A 12,297-nucleotide genomic window follows, 5' to 3' on the forward strand; every position below is an offset into this window, starting at 1 on the left:
TTTGGTTTAATTTTTTTTTATATATTTTTTTTTTTTATTGAAAAGTGTTTATCAACCAACTATAACTCAGTGGCTATAATAACTCACGTATTAAAAGAATCTTATTTCTATTATGCTAAATTTGTTTATAATAAACCAACTGGTTTTAATTATAATAATAATAAAATTATTTTGAAAACATTAATTAAATCTGGTGATACAATATAGTCCTTATTGGTTTGTTACATGTCTGTGAATTCTGCTTATTTTTGCTTTTAGTTTCTTTCTTATTGTTGAATCTAGTTTCAACTATTAAATTAACAACAATAATACAATTGTTTGAGTTAAATATATATGTGGTATATTCAATATTGTCATTTTGTTTTATGTTCATACTATTAAAAAAAAAAAAACTGTTTAGGAGCTTTAATTTCATAACAATATATATATATATATATTGTTATGATGTATTGTTTGTTTGAATGATGAGCAATGAGTATTTTTAATAATATAGGGTTTTTATCGCGGTTCTTAAAGAATTAGTTTGTAAGTACTTTTTTAAATTATCTTTATTATAACTATTATGAAACACACATATATATATATATATATATATATATATATATATATATATATATATATATATATCTAACCTAGCCAATGTAAATTTAAAATAAAATAAACTATCTTTAAATTGACATTCTTATAAAACTAATTAAATTTTATAGACAATGTAAAATTGTAAAATTTAAACAAACTATCTTCAAAATTGAAACTGTTATGACACTAACTAAATTATATTAACAAAATTTTGTACCTTTCTTCTATCTTCTTTCTAATTTCTTAAAAATGCCCTCACGTAAATAATTTTTATTAAATTCTCTAGTATATAACTTATTAAAATAACCAAATATCTAATATTATCTAATGTGTAACTTATAAATTAATTTTTTAAATAATATCATTTCAACACCCCAAAATTAAATTTAAAATAAATAATTTACTTATTTTTTTTTTTTAAATATTAATTTTCTTATCCACATACCTTAGTAATTATAATAAATGAAATAATTTAACTTCCTATTTTAATTGTTCTATCAAATACATCCCTGTTCGCTGTCTATGTCAAACTGTCATGTCAAATGGAAGTTTGTGTGTTGTATTATTGTGTTTACATTTTACAATGGATGTTAGGATACAAATCTAGGAATTATTTCCATTCAAAAGGCTTTCATCCATATAAATTGGTAAGTTTTACACTTTTTATAAAGACATTTACACAATCAATTCTGTATCTAACCCCAAATTATGATTTTTAGGGTACCAAACAATTTCCATATGTACAAAATTCAACAAGTATGATATCAAATTTATTCACAACAATGAAATCTGCCATCTATCTAACAAATCAAGTCTATTGAATAAAATGGATATATCAGTAAGCTGTTAGTGTTGTTATATTTGTGTTAAAGGTATAGAAAACATTATTCAATCTCTTCATGATATTGAAAAATGTCGTTGATATGAAATATGCCTCTTAGTCTGTTCTCTGTATCTATTAACACATAACTATTTAGTCCATTCTGATTTTCAATTGTATATGGACCTTCAAACATTGGTTGTAATTTCTTACAACGGTTTTCTTTAACATTACTTTTTCTAAGTGAACGAATTAACACTAGGTCTCCTTTTTGAAATGTGATTGGTTTTTTTTTTTATTTCGATTTTGTCTTCTGATATATTTTTCAGCTTTCCTCCTAATTCGGTTATTCACTTTCTGCATTACTTGTTCTAACATATCCTGATTATATTCACTAATCCACTTTCTGTTTCCTATATAGCCAAACATTAAATATTCTGGTACTTCCTCTGTATTCAAATTATGTGTATTATTTAAAAAATATTCTACTTGTGGTATATGTTGCTGCCAAGTTTCATGTTGATTTTGGCACAGTATCCTTAAATATTTTATAACTTCTTTAATATATCTTTCTGCAGGATTTGCCTGAGGATGTCTGATACTTGTAAAATGAATGTTGATTCCCTTTTTCTCACAAAATGCCCGAAATTTTTGGTTGTTAAAATATGTAGCATTATCTATTATGCAATTTCTAAATGGTCCTATTTCTTCGAAAAATTGATTAATATATAATTTTAATGTTTTAACATTTGTTCTGGAGCAGGGATATAGTTTAATAAATTTTGTATATAAATCAACTATCACTAGTATATGCTTTTTTCCTGTTGGACTGAGAACTAAATTTGAAATAAAATCCATGGAAACTGTATTTAGTTTTTCATATACAACATTAGATTTATATGTGTTCTGGTTTTTGAAATTCTTTTCTTTGTTTAGTTGACATATTGGGCATTGGGTAGTAATTTCTTTTGCTATACTTATGTCATTCTTTGCAAAATAATTGTCCCTAAATAGCATCCATAGCTTTCTTCAACCAATATGCATATAATTGTTATGTAAATTTTTCAATATTTTCTTTGCTAAAGTTCTAGTTATTACATATACTTCTATGCCATTTATTATTTTATAATAAACTCCATCTTTCTTAAGGACCTTTTGTTTTTCACTCAAATTGATCTGATCTCTTATAATTTCTTCTTTGGAATATAATCCAGTACTTTCTACTAATTGATTTAATCCAATTTTTATTGTTCGCTGCCCTTTTTGTGGTGTATTTTCTAACCTTGATAAAGCATCTGCCACTATATTGGATTTTCCAGAAATGTATTTGATTTCAAAGCAGTATTCACTAAGTATTAGACTCCACCGATGTATTCTACTGTTTCCATATTTGTTATTTAATATAGACGTTAAAGCTTGGTGATCTGTTTCTATTGTAAATTCATTACCCAACAAATAAAATCTTAATTTTGTGACACAGTGTATTATACTTGCTAGTTCTAATTCTGAAACTGAGTAACCCTTTTCATGTGGCTTTGTAATTCTTGAAATGAATTGTATTGGGTATTCGACCCCATCATGTATTTGTAATAATACCCCTGATAATCTCTCTATGGATGCATCTGTTCTTAATATGAATGGCTTTGTGTAGTCTGGATAGTATATTTTTAAATTTGACAGAAAAATGTTTTTGATTTCTTGAAATGCTAGTTCTCTTCTCTGATCCCATCTCCATTTTACACCTTTTTTAGTAGTTCAAGTAATGGAATTTCTTTTATACTTAGATCTGGTATCATCCTTTTATAATAATTAATTATTCCAACAAATCCTCTTAAAGTTCTTAAATTGTGTGGTGTTTTATATTCCTGAATGACTTGTGTCCGTTCTGGATCCATTTCGATTCCCTTAGTGTTAAGTTTATAACCTAGATATATTACTTCTTTTTGAAAAAATGTACATTTTTCTTGATTTATTTTTAGTCCAACTTTGTCTAATCTATTTATTATAATTTTTAGGTGTTTCTCATGATCTTCAGCCGTTTTAGAAAAAATTAATATATCATCAATGTAGTGAATTACAAAATGTTCATATTGATCCAAAATATCATGAAGACATCTACATAGAGCACTGCAAGATGATTGAAGTCCAAATGGTACTACTTTGAATTGATATACTACTCCATCTATCTGAAATCCTGTATACTGTCTACTTTTTCTTTCTAGAGGTATTAACCAAAAGCTATGCTGTAAATCAATTTTAGTGAAAAATGACATTCCTGTAATTCTTCCTAGTATTCCATCTATACTCATTGGTGCTTCAAATTGCTTTTCAGTGATCTTGTTAATATTCCTTGCATCCAAACATAACCTGATTTCACCTGATCTTTTACGTACTACTACTATTGGATTTATAAAACGTGTGTCTGCCTTCTCAATGATTCCATCTTCTAACATATTATTAATTGTTTTGTTTACTTCTTCTCTGTATTTATATGGTATTGGGTATGATTTTGTTTTAAAATCTTTTTCTTCTTTAACTTTTATACTATGGATATAATTTTGTGCAATTATATTTTCTTTATTGACAAGTCCCTTGTGTTGCTGCAATATGGAAACGACTATTGATTTATATTCTTCAGGGCCATTTAAAACTTTCATCATATCTTCTTCTTTACAAATAACATTATTCTTCATTATGTACTCATTATTCCTTGCTTCCAATTTTACGCACTCCACCTCGTAGGCATCCATCTGCTTAAAAATTCCATTCCTTAAATATTCACTACAATAATTATTCTTTACATTCTTTTGGGACATTTCCCTATCATCAAAATACATTTCTTCTTCATAAACATCATTATTTTCTTTTAATAATATCCTATCAACTCTTATTCCTTCTTCCACCTCATCTTTCTGCATAAATTTAATTATTTGCCCTTCCAAAGTTACCATTTTTTCTTCAAAATCTATCTTTACTTTCTTCTTTTCCAATTCATCATTTCCCATTAATATATCAACACATAAATCCTTGACAATAAATCCTTGCATATTAATTTCTTTATTAAGAATATTAATTTTAAAATTGGCTAGTTTATCAATTTCACCCAACTTCTTATTATTTGCACCAACAATTTTAATTTTTGGAATCTTTATTATATCTGATAGTTTTAATGTATTAAAAATAAAATTCTCCGAGACTAAAGTACTTTCTGAACCAGTATCTATCATAATTTTAATCATTTTATTTTTGGCCAAAGCCTTTATATAAATTAAATTAATAGATTCAATAATTTTCTCTTCATCTAAAGAAATAAATTCAGAAGGTTTTTCATAATAGCAATGGCCTAACTTGTAATTCAGAAAGTTTACTGCACAAAATTTTGATTATTAGAATTGTCAGATGGTATCTGACCACTTGGATCTGATGTCCTATGTCTTTCCCTACTATGACTTCTACTCACTTTTTCTTGCCTTGTACTATTTCGTTCCCTGTCTTCGCAGCTTCTATTCCTTCGAACACAATTTACCTGTCTGTTATAGTTAGGTCGCTCTGTCTTCTATTGTTAAAATCTTGTCTATTATTATTAGTACTGTTATTAAAATGTTGTCTATTATAACTAGTATTGTTATTAAAATTCTGTCTATTTTGATTACTGTTATTATTGTTAAAATTTTGTAAACTATCACCATACCTAGTATTATTGTTATATGATTGTCTATATTGTTGATTATCATTTTTATTATATTGAAAGTTATTATTGTTTTTTCTGTTGTTATTATTACTTGTCATATTGCCTCTTTGTATTCTTTGAATAAAATTAATAAAACTATCTATTGTTTGAATATTTTGTACAGTTACTGTTTGCACAACATCAACATCAAAATGTCTAGATACATTTAAGACTGTTTCATCCTCTCTAAGTGGTGGTTCTAAATATTTTGCAACTGTTATCAGTTTTAATGCATAATCTACCATATTTGATTTTAAATTGTGATTATACTTTCCAAAATATAGAATTTCTCTAAACTTTGCTTGCTCTAATTCACCCCAATAATAATTTAAAAATTTATTTTCAAATGTTTTAAAGTTATCTAAATCATTTTCAATACTAGCAAACCAAGTTGCTACATTGTCATTTAATGTCATTCTAATATAATCTTTAATATCATTAATATTATTCACAAATCTTAATTTATGTTTTAAACTATTTATGTATACTCTAGGATGCAAATTTTTTATATTACCAGTGAATTTAATCCCAGTCTCATTTGTTAAATTTAAGTAAGGTCTCCCTATGTCTCTCATTTGTGAAATATCATCTATTCTCTGTTCCACATTTCTTATTTGATTACTATTTATTTGGATATTTTGTTGTATATCGTCTAATTTTTCTTCTGTGTTTCTCCTGTCTTCGTTAATGTTTACTTCTAAGTTACATTTCTGCAACTCTATTTTCTGTTCTATATCTATCTTATTATCTTGAATAATCCTCTTTACTTCTGTCCTCTCATTTTCTATCCTTTTCTTGTAGTCATTCCGTATATTTTTTATTTCATTTGCTACTTTTTTCTCTGCAGCTTCAAGTTTTTTATCCATTTGTTTTTCTATTTGTTTTACAATTTTATTATTATTATCTTCTATTTTCTTTTCTAATTTTCTATAATTCTCTTCTAATTTCTGTTCCATTTTTTTCATGTCTTCTTTGACTTCTTTTGAATTCTCTTCCATTTTTTTCGTATTCTCTTCTATTGTCTTGTTCATCTGCATCATTAATGACATCAAAGCTGCCATATTGACATTTTCCTCTCTTTCTGGATTCATTTCTGCAGTATCTTGTGGAACTTAAACTAAACTCTCCTCTTGTGTAGGTTGTGTTTCTACTTCCACATCTTCTTCATTCTTTTTGCTTCTTGTACCTTTCTTTCCTTGAGACATTTTGAGACTTTACTTGTTCAAATATAATTAAAAATAAATTCTATAATTTTTGCTTTCTAATGAAAATTAATTTAATTATATGAGAGCACTTATCTTCCCAAACTAATTCTTTTAAATAGAGAGCCACCGCGTTGGGTGCCAAATTGTTATGATGTATTGTTTGTTTGAATGATGAGCAATGAGTATTTTTAATAATATAGGGTTTTTATCGCGGTTCTCAAAGAATTAGTTTGTAAGTACTTTTTTAAATTATCTTTATTATAACTATTATGAAACACACACACATATATATATATATATATATATATATATATATATATATATATATATATATATATATATATATATCTAACCTAGCCAATGAAGCATATGAAGCAGAAGTAATGTATCTTACGCAAAAAGATAAAGAGCAGGTAAAAAGAATTGAAAAAAAAACGTAGGAGAACAATACAACGCCCAATAAAAAAATGGTAAAATTTATTAAAACACAAGGACTGAGATAGTTTGGACACAGATACAGAGAGGAAAGAACAAGCTTTCACGTAGTTTATTATCGTACGATTTATGTAGTATAAGGTTGATTTAAAGTTCCATTTTGGTTTCTAATTTATTCTTCTACGAACACCAGCCAGTCTCTTTTGGTAAACCAACGGACTAGTTTTTCTTACGCTCTGCATAAGCCTCAAAACCATGAATCTGTATTGCGTCATTGAGGTCTCATGAGAGACATGCCAGTTCTCTATTAAATTTGTGTTAAGATAACTACACAATGGGGGTTTATTTTTTTCATAGCTGCAGTAATAAATTTTGGTTATTACTTTTGTCAATAATGTTCACCTTACAAAAAGACAAATATTCTAATATATGCTTACCTCGTTTGTATATGTCTATGCTTCCTCAGAGTATATTTGTTTTTTAACTAAAACAAGTTTGTATAGTTTTAAATATTTGTATTTTCAGAACGGTTTCCTTGTCGCCTTACATGGCTTTTTAAAGATAAAAAATTACTGATCCCCGAGCAAACCAGCTTTTGTCAAAATAGATCAACGATGAATAAACTAGTTGATCTTGAATCCGAAGTTCACAAAGCACTCATTAACAAACAACAATATCTAGATCTTTTCTGCGATATAACAAAAGCCTACTATTACACATGGAGATATGGTGTACTAAAAAAGCTGACCTCTTGGGGTATTAGGGGTCAATTCCTAAAATTTATTCAAAATTTTCTTCAACTCAAAACATTAAAGGTACAAGCAAATGGAACACCATCTTCAACTTAACTCTAGGAAAACGCAGTCCACCAAGGATCGGTGATCGGATAAAGTGTAACTTTATTTCTTATTGAAATTAACGATATTTTGGAACAATTTCAACAACCAGTTAAAGGAAGACTGTAAGCGGACGATATGTTCTCCTTCTAAGAGGTACAAATCTAGAATCCACCCAAAGAATCCTTCAAAGCACAAAAACACAAAATGCTTGCTCTTCTCAAAAAAGCGAAAAGAGGATAATCCAACTTTAACATTGATTGGTAAGAATCTGATCTTTCTATAAGAAGTAAAATCCTCGGTCCTACATTTGACAAAACATTGGTTTGGAAAAGTCACATTAAAAATCTAAAAGGTACTTAACAGCAAAGTATTAAGATTTTAAAGACATTGTTGAACATCACCTGGGACAGCAATATGGCAACTCTTCTACGAATCTTTTCATCCTTAATTCGGTTAAAAATTGACTACGGTTCAGTGGTATATACCTCAGCCAAGAAATTTGTTCTTAAAACACTAGATGTAATTAAAAATACGGGTTTGTGGTTTGCTTGTAAAGTTCTATCCTCTCCAGATAATCCAGTCTACCAAAACGTTCATAACAATCGTTTCAGCCACCACTTCCCATCTCACCCTCAATGTAATCCGCCTTTTTATGAGTGAATTAACTAATTACTTCATAAATATAGCATAATATTCCCGAAAATATACTACCCCTCCAAAAACCCTCCTCCTCCATGGACTGTAAAGAAACCACTAGTGATCACTTAGCTATCAAAATTTAATAAAAATGAATTCTCACCAGCCATATTTAAACCACTTCAAAGATATTATGGATAGATTTAGCGACTACCGACAGATCTACACAGATGCATAAAAAACAAAGGACGAAGTGGGTGTAGCCATTTCCTCTAATACTCTTAGCGCTAAATCTAAGTTGCATAATTACTGGACTATCTCTAATGCAGAACTATATACAATCCTTGAAGCTCTAAAATTCATTCACAAAACGGACTAGAGAAATTACACAATCATAACTGACTCAATAAATGCCCTTTGTTGTGGCATCCAAAACATATACTCCAACAATCCTATTCATCAAGACATTTACAAAAAACTTTAAAATGCTGCAAAGGAAAACAAACACGTGGTATTATTCTGCTAGCTCACGATGCAGCGATAAGTGATGGTCAAGTTCAACTAAATAAAATAGTACCAGGTGATCTTAGATTATGTTTAAAAAACATAGTTAGTTGTGCGTGACAAAACAAAATGGTGGCAGTGTTCCGAAAAACTAAGTCAAATTATATACAATGCTTTACAAAAGCAAGCCTTTTTTTACCTAGAAAAAAAAAACAAGTCACCTTTACTCGACTCCGACTTCGGCACACCCGCCATACACATCTTTACTGAATCACAAGGGACAACTCCCCATACTGCAGCCAGTGTCAAACGAACAGTACAGTAAAATATATTTTAATCGAATGTCAAATTTTACAGGAAAAGAGAAGTAAACTTAACCTTCCCAGCGATATAGGTGAGCTTCTTCTTCTTCTTTCAGTACCCTCTCAATTATCGACCGTTGCCGATCATATCGGTAATACCAGCTTTATTTACAGAGGCTCTAAATAAATTAGCGGTGGTCTCTTGACACCATTCTCGTAGATTTCGGAACCAGGATGTTTTTTTTTCGGCCTGGGCCTCTCCTTCCGGTGATCTTACCCTGTATTATGAGGTGTAAAAGATTATACCTCTCTGGATGTCTCATTACATGATTGAAGTATTGTAATTTTCAAATTTTTTTCATTTTTGTTATTTCTGTGCTCCTTTTCATTCAATGTAAAACTATTTCAGTTTTTATTCGATCAACCCAACTTATCTGCATTACTCGTCGATAAATCCACGTCTCAAAGAATTCCAATTTTTTCATTAATGTCTCTGTAAGGGTCCAGCTCTCCATATCAGACAGAAATGTGAATAATATATAGCAGCAATCTGATTTTAAGGTTTAACGTAATATCTCTATTAATTAGAATTTTCTTTAATTTATAGAAGGCGGCTCTGGCATTTTCAATGCGTATTCTTATTTCTTTATTTATATCCCAGTTATCGTTAACGTTTGTGCCCTAATAGGTAGTATTGTGGACTCTTTCTAATTCTATTTCATACGCTCTAATATTCGTTGGTTGCAACTCCGTTTTGCTGACAACCATAAGTTTTATCTTAGAAGTATTCAGTTTTAGCCCATATTCATCACATGCTTCGGTTACCCTGTTTATAGGTCGTTGCAGGTCTTCTTCATTGAAGGCAATAAGTACCGTGTCGTCTGCATATCTGAGATTTTTGACATTAATACCGTTGATTTTAATGGCTTTATCTTCAACCAAGTCTTATTTGAAAATAAATTCGGAGTAGATATTAAAAAGTAGAGGCGATAGAATATATCCTTGCCTCACTTCACGTCGTATTTTCACTGCTTCCGTCATGTTGTGTTCAATTCGTATATTTGCACATTGATGACAATACAAATTTTTGATAATACGGAGGTCTCGGTCATCAATTCCTATCTGTTGCAAGACACCTATGGTGTCTTGCAACTAACCTACTTTTTTTACTTTTCGTAAAGATTCAATTTTCTGGGAAGCCTGTTCTTGTCTCAAAGCCATATCTTTCTCGAGCAGCTCCTTCATCCATTTAATACTATTTACGCCAATTTCGCAACAACACTTTGATCCCAATTTAGGATCGTACTGCAAACTGATCTAAACGTAGTTCTCTTTAGCTTCATTCGCTACCGAATCCAGTTTAGTGATCCTGAAAAAGCTTTCCTGTATGTTTTTTGTGAGTTTTTGTAACCGATATTTTTTTTGGTATGCGCATATGAATCAGATATTTCAGATCGTTGTTTCTGCATCAAGTTTTCTACATCAAAGCTTGATCTTAAATTCGAAGAAACAAATTTACTGGCTATAACATCAGATTCTAATTCCGCAATTTTTTGTTTTTGTTCTCCTAAAAGTCTTAACAATCGGTCAATTTCCATGTTTAAACTTTGTTCTATAAATGTAAATTTATTTAGGCGATCCATACGTCTTTTTTGTCATCAGTTTTCATTTCCAGCAACATCTACAAATTTTTCTTTTCAAATTTGACAGCTTCCAAGTCGGAAATTAATTCCGTTTTCTCCATCTCGCATACTTCTTTTTCAAACACCCCCGTTTTAATTATATCTTTTCCCTTTTCTTTTATCAAACTTTTTTCTTCTTCTTCTTCTTCTGATGAGCACATCTCTTCTTTTGCGGAATTCCCTATTCTTTTTTTTAATTTTGTTTTCTGCTTTTTCTTCTTTCTCTGTCCTTGCTTCGTTATCAAACTCATTTCTACCGTTTGTTCTTTGTCTTAATCATCATTTTTCCGATTCTCATGTTCCTTGTCCTTTTCCAATATGTCCTGTTCTTGTTCGTTTTCCTCCGTGATTTTTGTCGTGTTATTTTTGAAATCTATCACTACATGTTTTTCTGCCAGTTCGTCCACTTCTACAATCGTTAGAGAGACGGCTATCGCCTTATTCACGGTCTCCTCCACCAATCCTCCCGATCCAAGGACTGCTCCTCCTCCAAACCTCTCGATTCCATCGCTCGTCTAATTCCTTCATTCCTTGAACGTCGAGATCTTCCTCTTTTTCTCCTTCCAGGGGGCTTACATCTTTGAAGTTTTTGGGGCCAACGTTCGGCATTTACAATCGATGTACAAACCATTTTAAACCTCTTCTTTCTATTCTGTTAATGACCGTTTCTGTAGCATTCATGTTATTTCTTATATATTCGTTGGTCTTCCTTTCCAGCCTTGATGTTCTAGCACTTTTTCTCAAATAATCAATTTCAACTGCCAACAATCTTCTCTTCAGGTCTGCATTAATTGTCCATACTTCAGAGCCGTAACCAAGAACTGATTCAACCATGGTTTGCTCTATTCTTTTTTTGTTCCTTTTGAAAATGTTGCAATCCCACCATACGGAGTTCAGATATCCTACAATTTACGTGCCTGATTAATTCGGTGTTTAATTTCGGTTTCTCCCAAGCAGTTCTTATCAATGAGTGCACCTAAATATTTAAATTTTTCCACTTGTTTGATTGCCACGTCGTCGTCTATCAACACTTCAAACCTTGCATCTGAATTGGTAACTAAATATTCTGTTTTCTTCAGGATGACTTGTAACCTCTCATTTTACATATTCGTATAGACGCTTATAGACGCTTTATCATAAATTCTAGATCATGAAAATCTTGAGCTAGAACTACTTGGTCATCCGCAAAGTTCAGGGACAACAATACGTCATTTCCTATGGGGATTCCCATTCCCTGGCAGTTTTTTTTTCAATTTAGGAGGGCTGCCTTAATATATAAATGAAACAGTAAGGGTGACAAACTGGATTCTTGTCTTAGTCCTTTAGTTATTTTTATTGGCTCTGATAGTCTATTTCCGATTTTTAGGTAAGTAGTTGTTATCCCTGTATACTTCTGTGATTATTCCTAAAAGGTTTTGACTAATGCCGAGTTGTTGTAAAGCTTGCCACAATTTAAGTCTTGGAACTGTACCATACGCCTTTTCTAGGTCAATGAAGGCTAGATGGACTTCGGTACCAACCGCTATTCTTTTTTCTATTAATTGTTGGAGTATAAACAAGTAATC

At 30.2% G+C, this 12,297-nt stretch overlaps 1 protein-coding gene across 4 annotated transcripts in view; it reads right to left on the minus strand.

The window, feature by feature from the left end:
• Positions 1 to 12,297, minus strand: part of LOC140449314 (protein O-mannosyl-transferase TMTC1-like) — a 1,384,234-nt gene that overhangs the window by 444,991 nt on the left and 926,946 nt on the right. The gene's annotated exons all lie outside the window — the stretch shown is intronic.

This window comes from Diabrotica undecimpunctata, chromosome 1 (assembly GCF_040954645.1).
Source record: "Diabrotica undecimpunctata isolate CICGRU chromosome 1, icDiaUnde3, whole genome shotgun sequence".
In the NCBI taxonomy this organism is placed as follows: domain Eukaryota; kingdom Metazoa; phylum Arthropoda; class Insecta; order Coleoptera; family Chrysomelidae; genus Diabrotica; species Diabrotica undecimpunctata.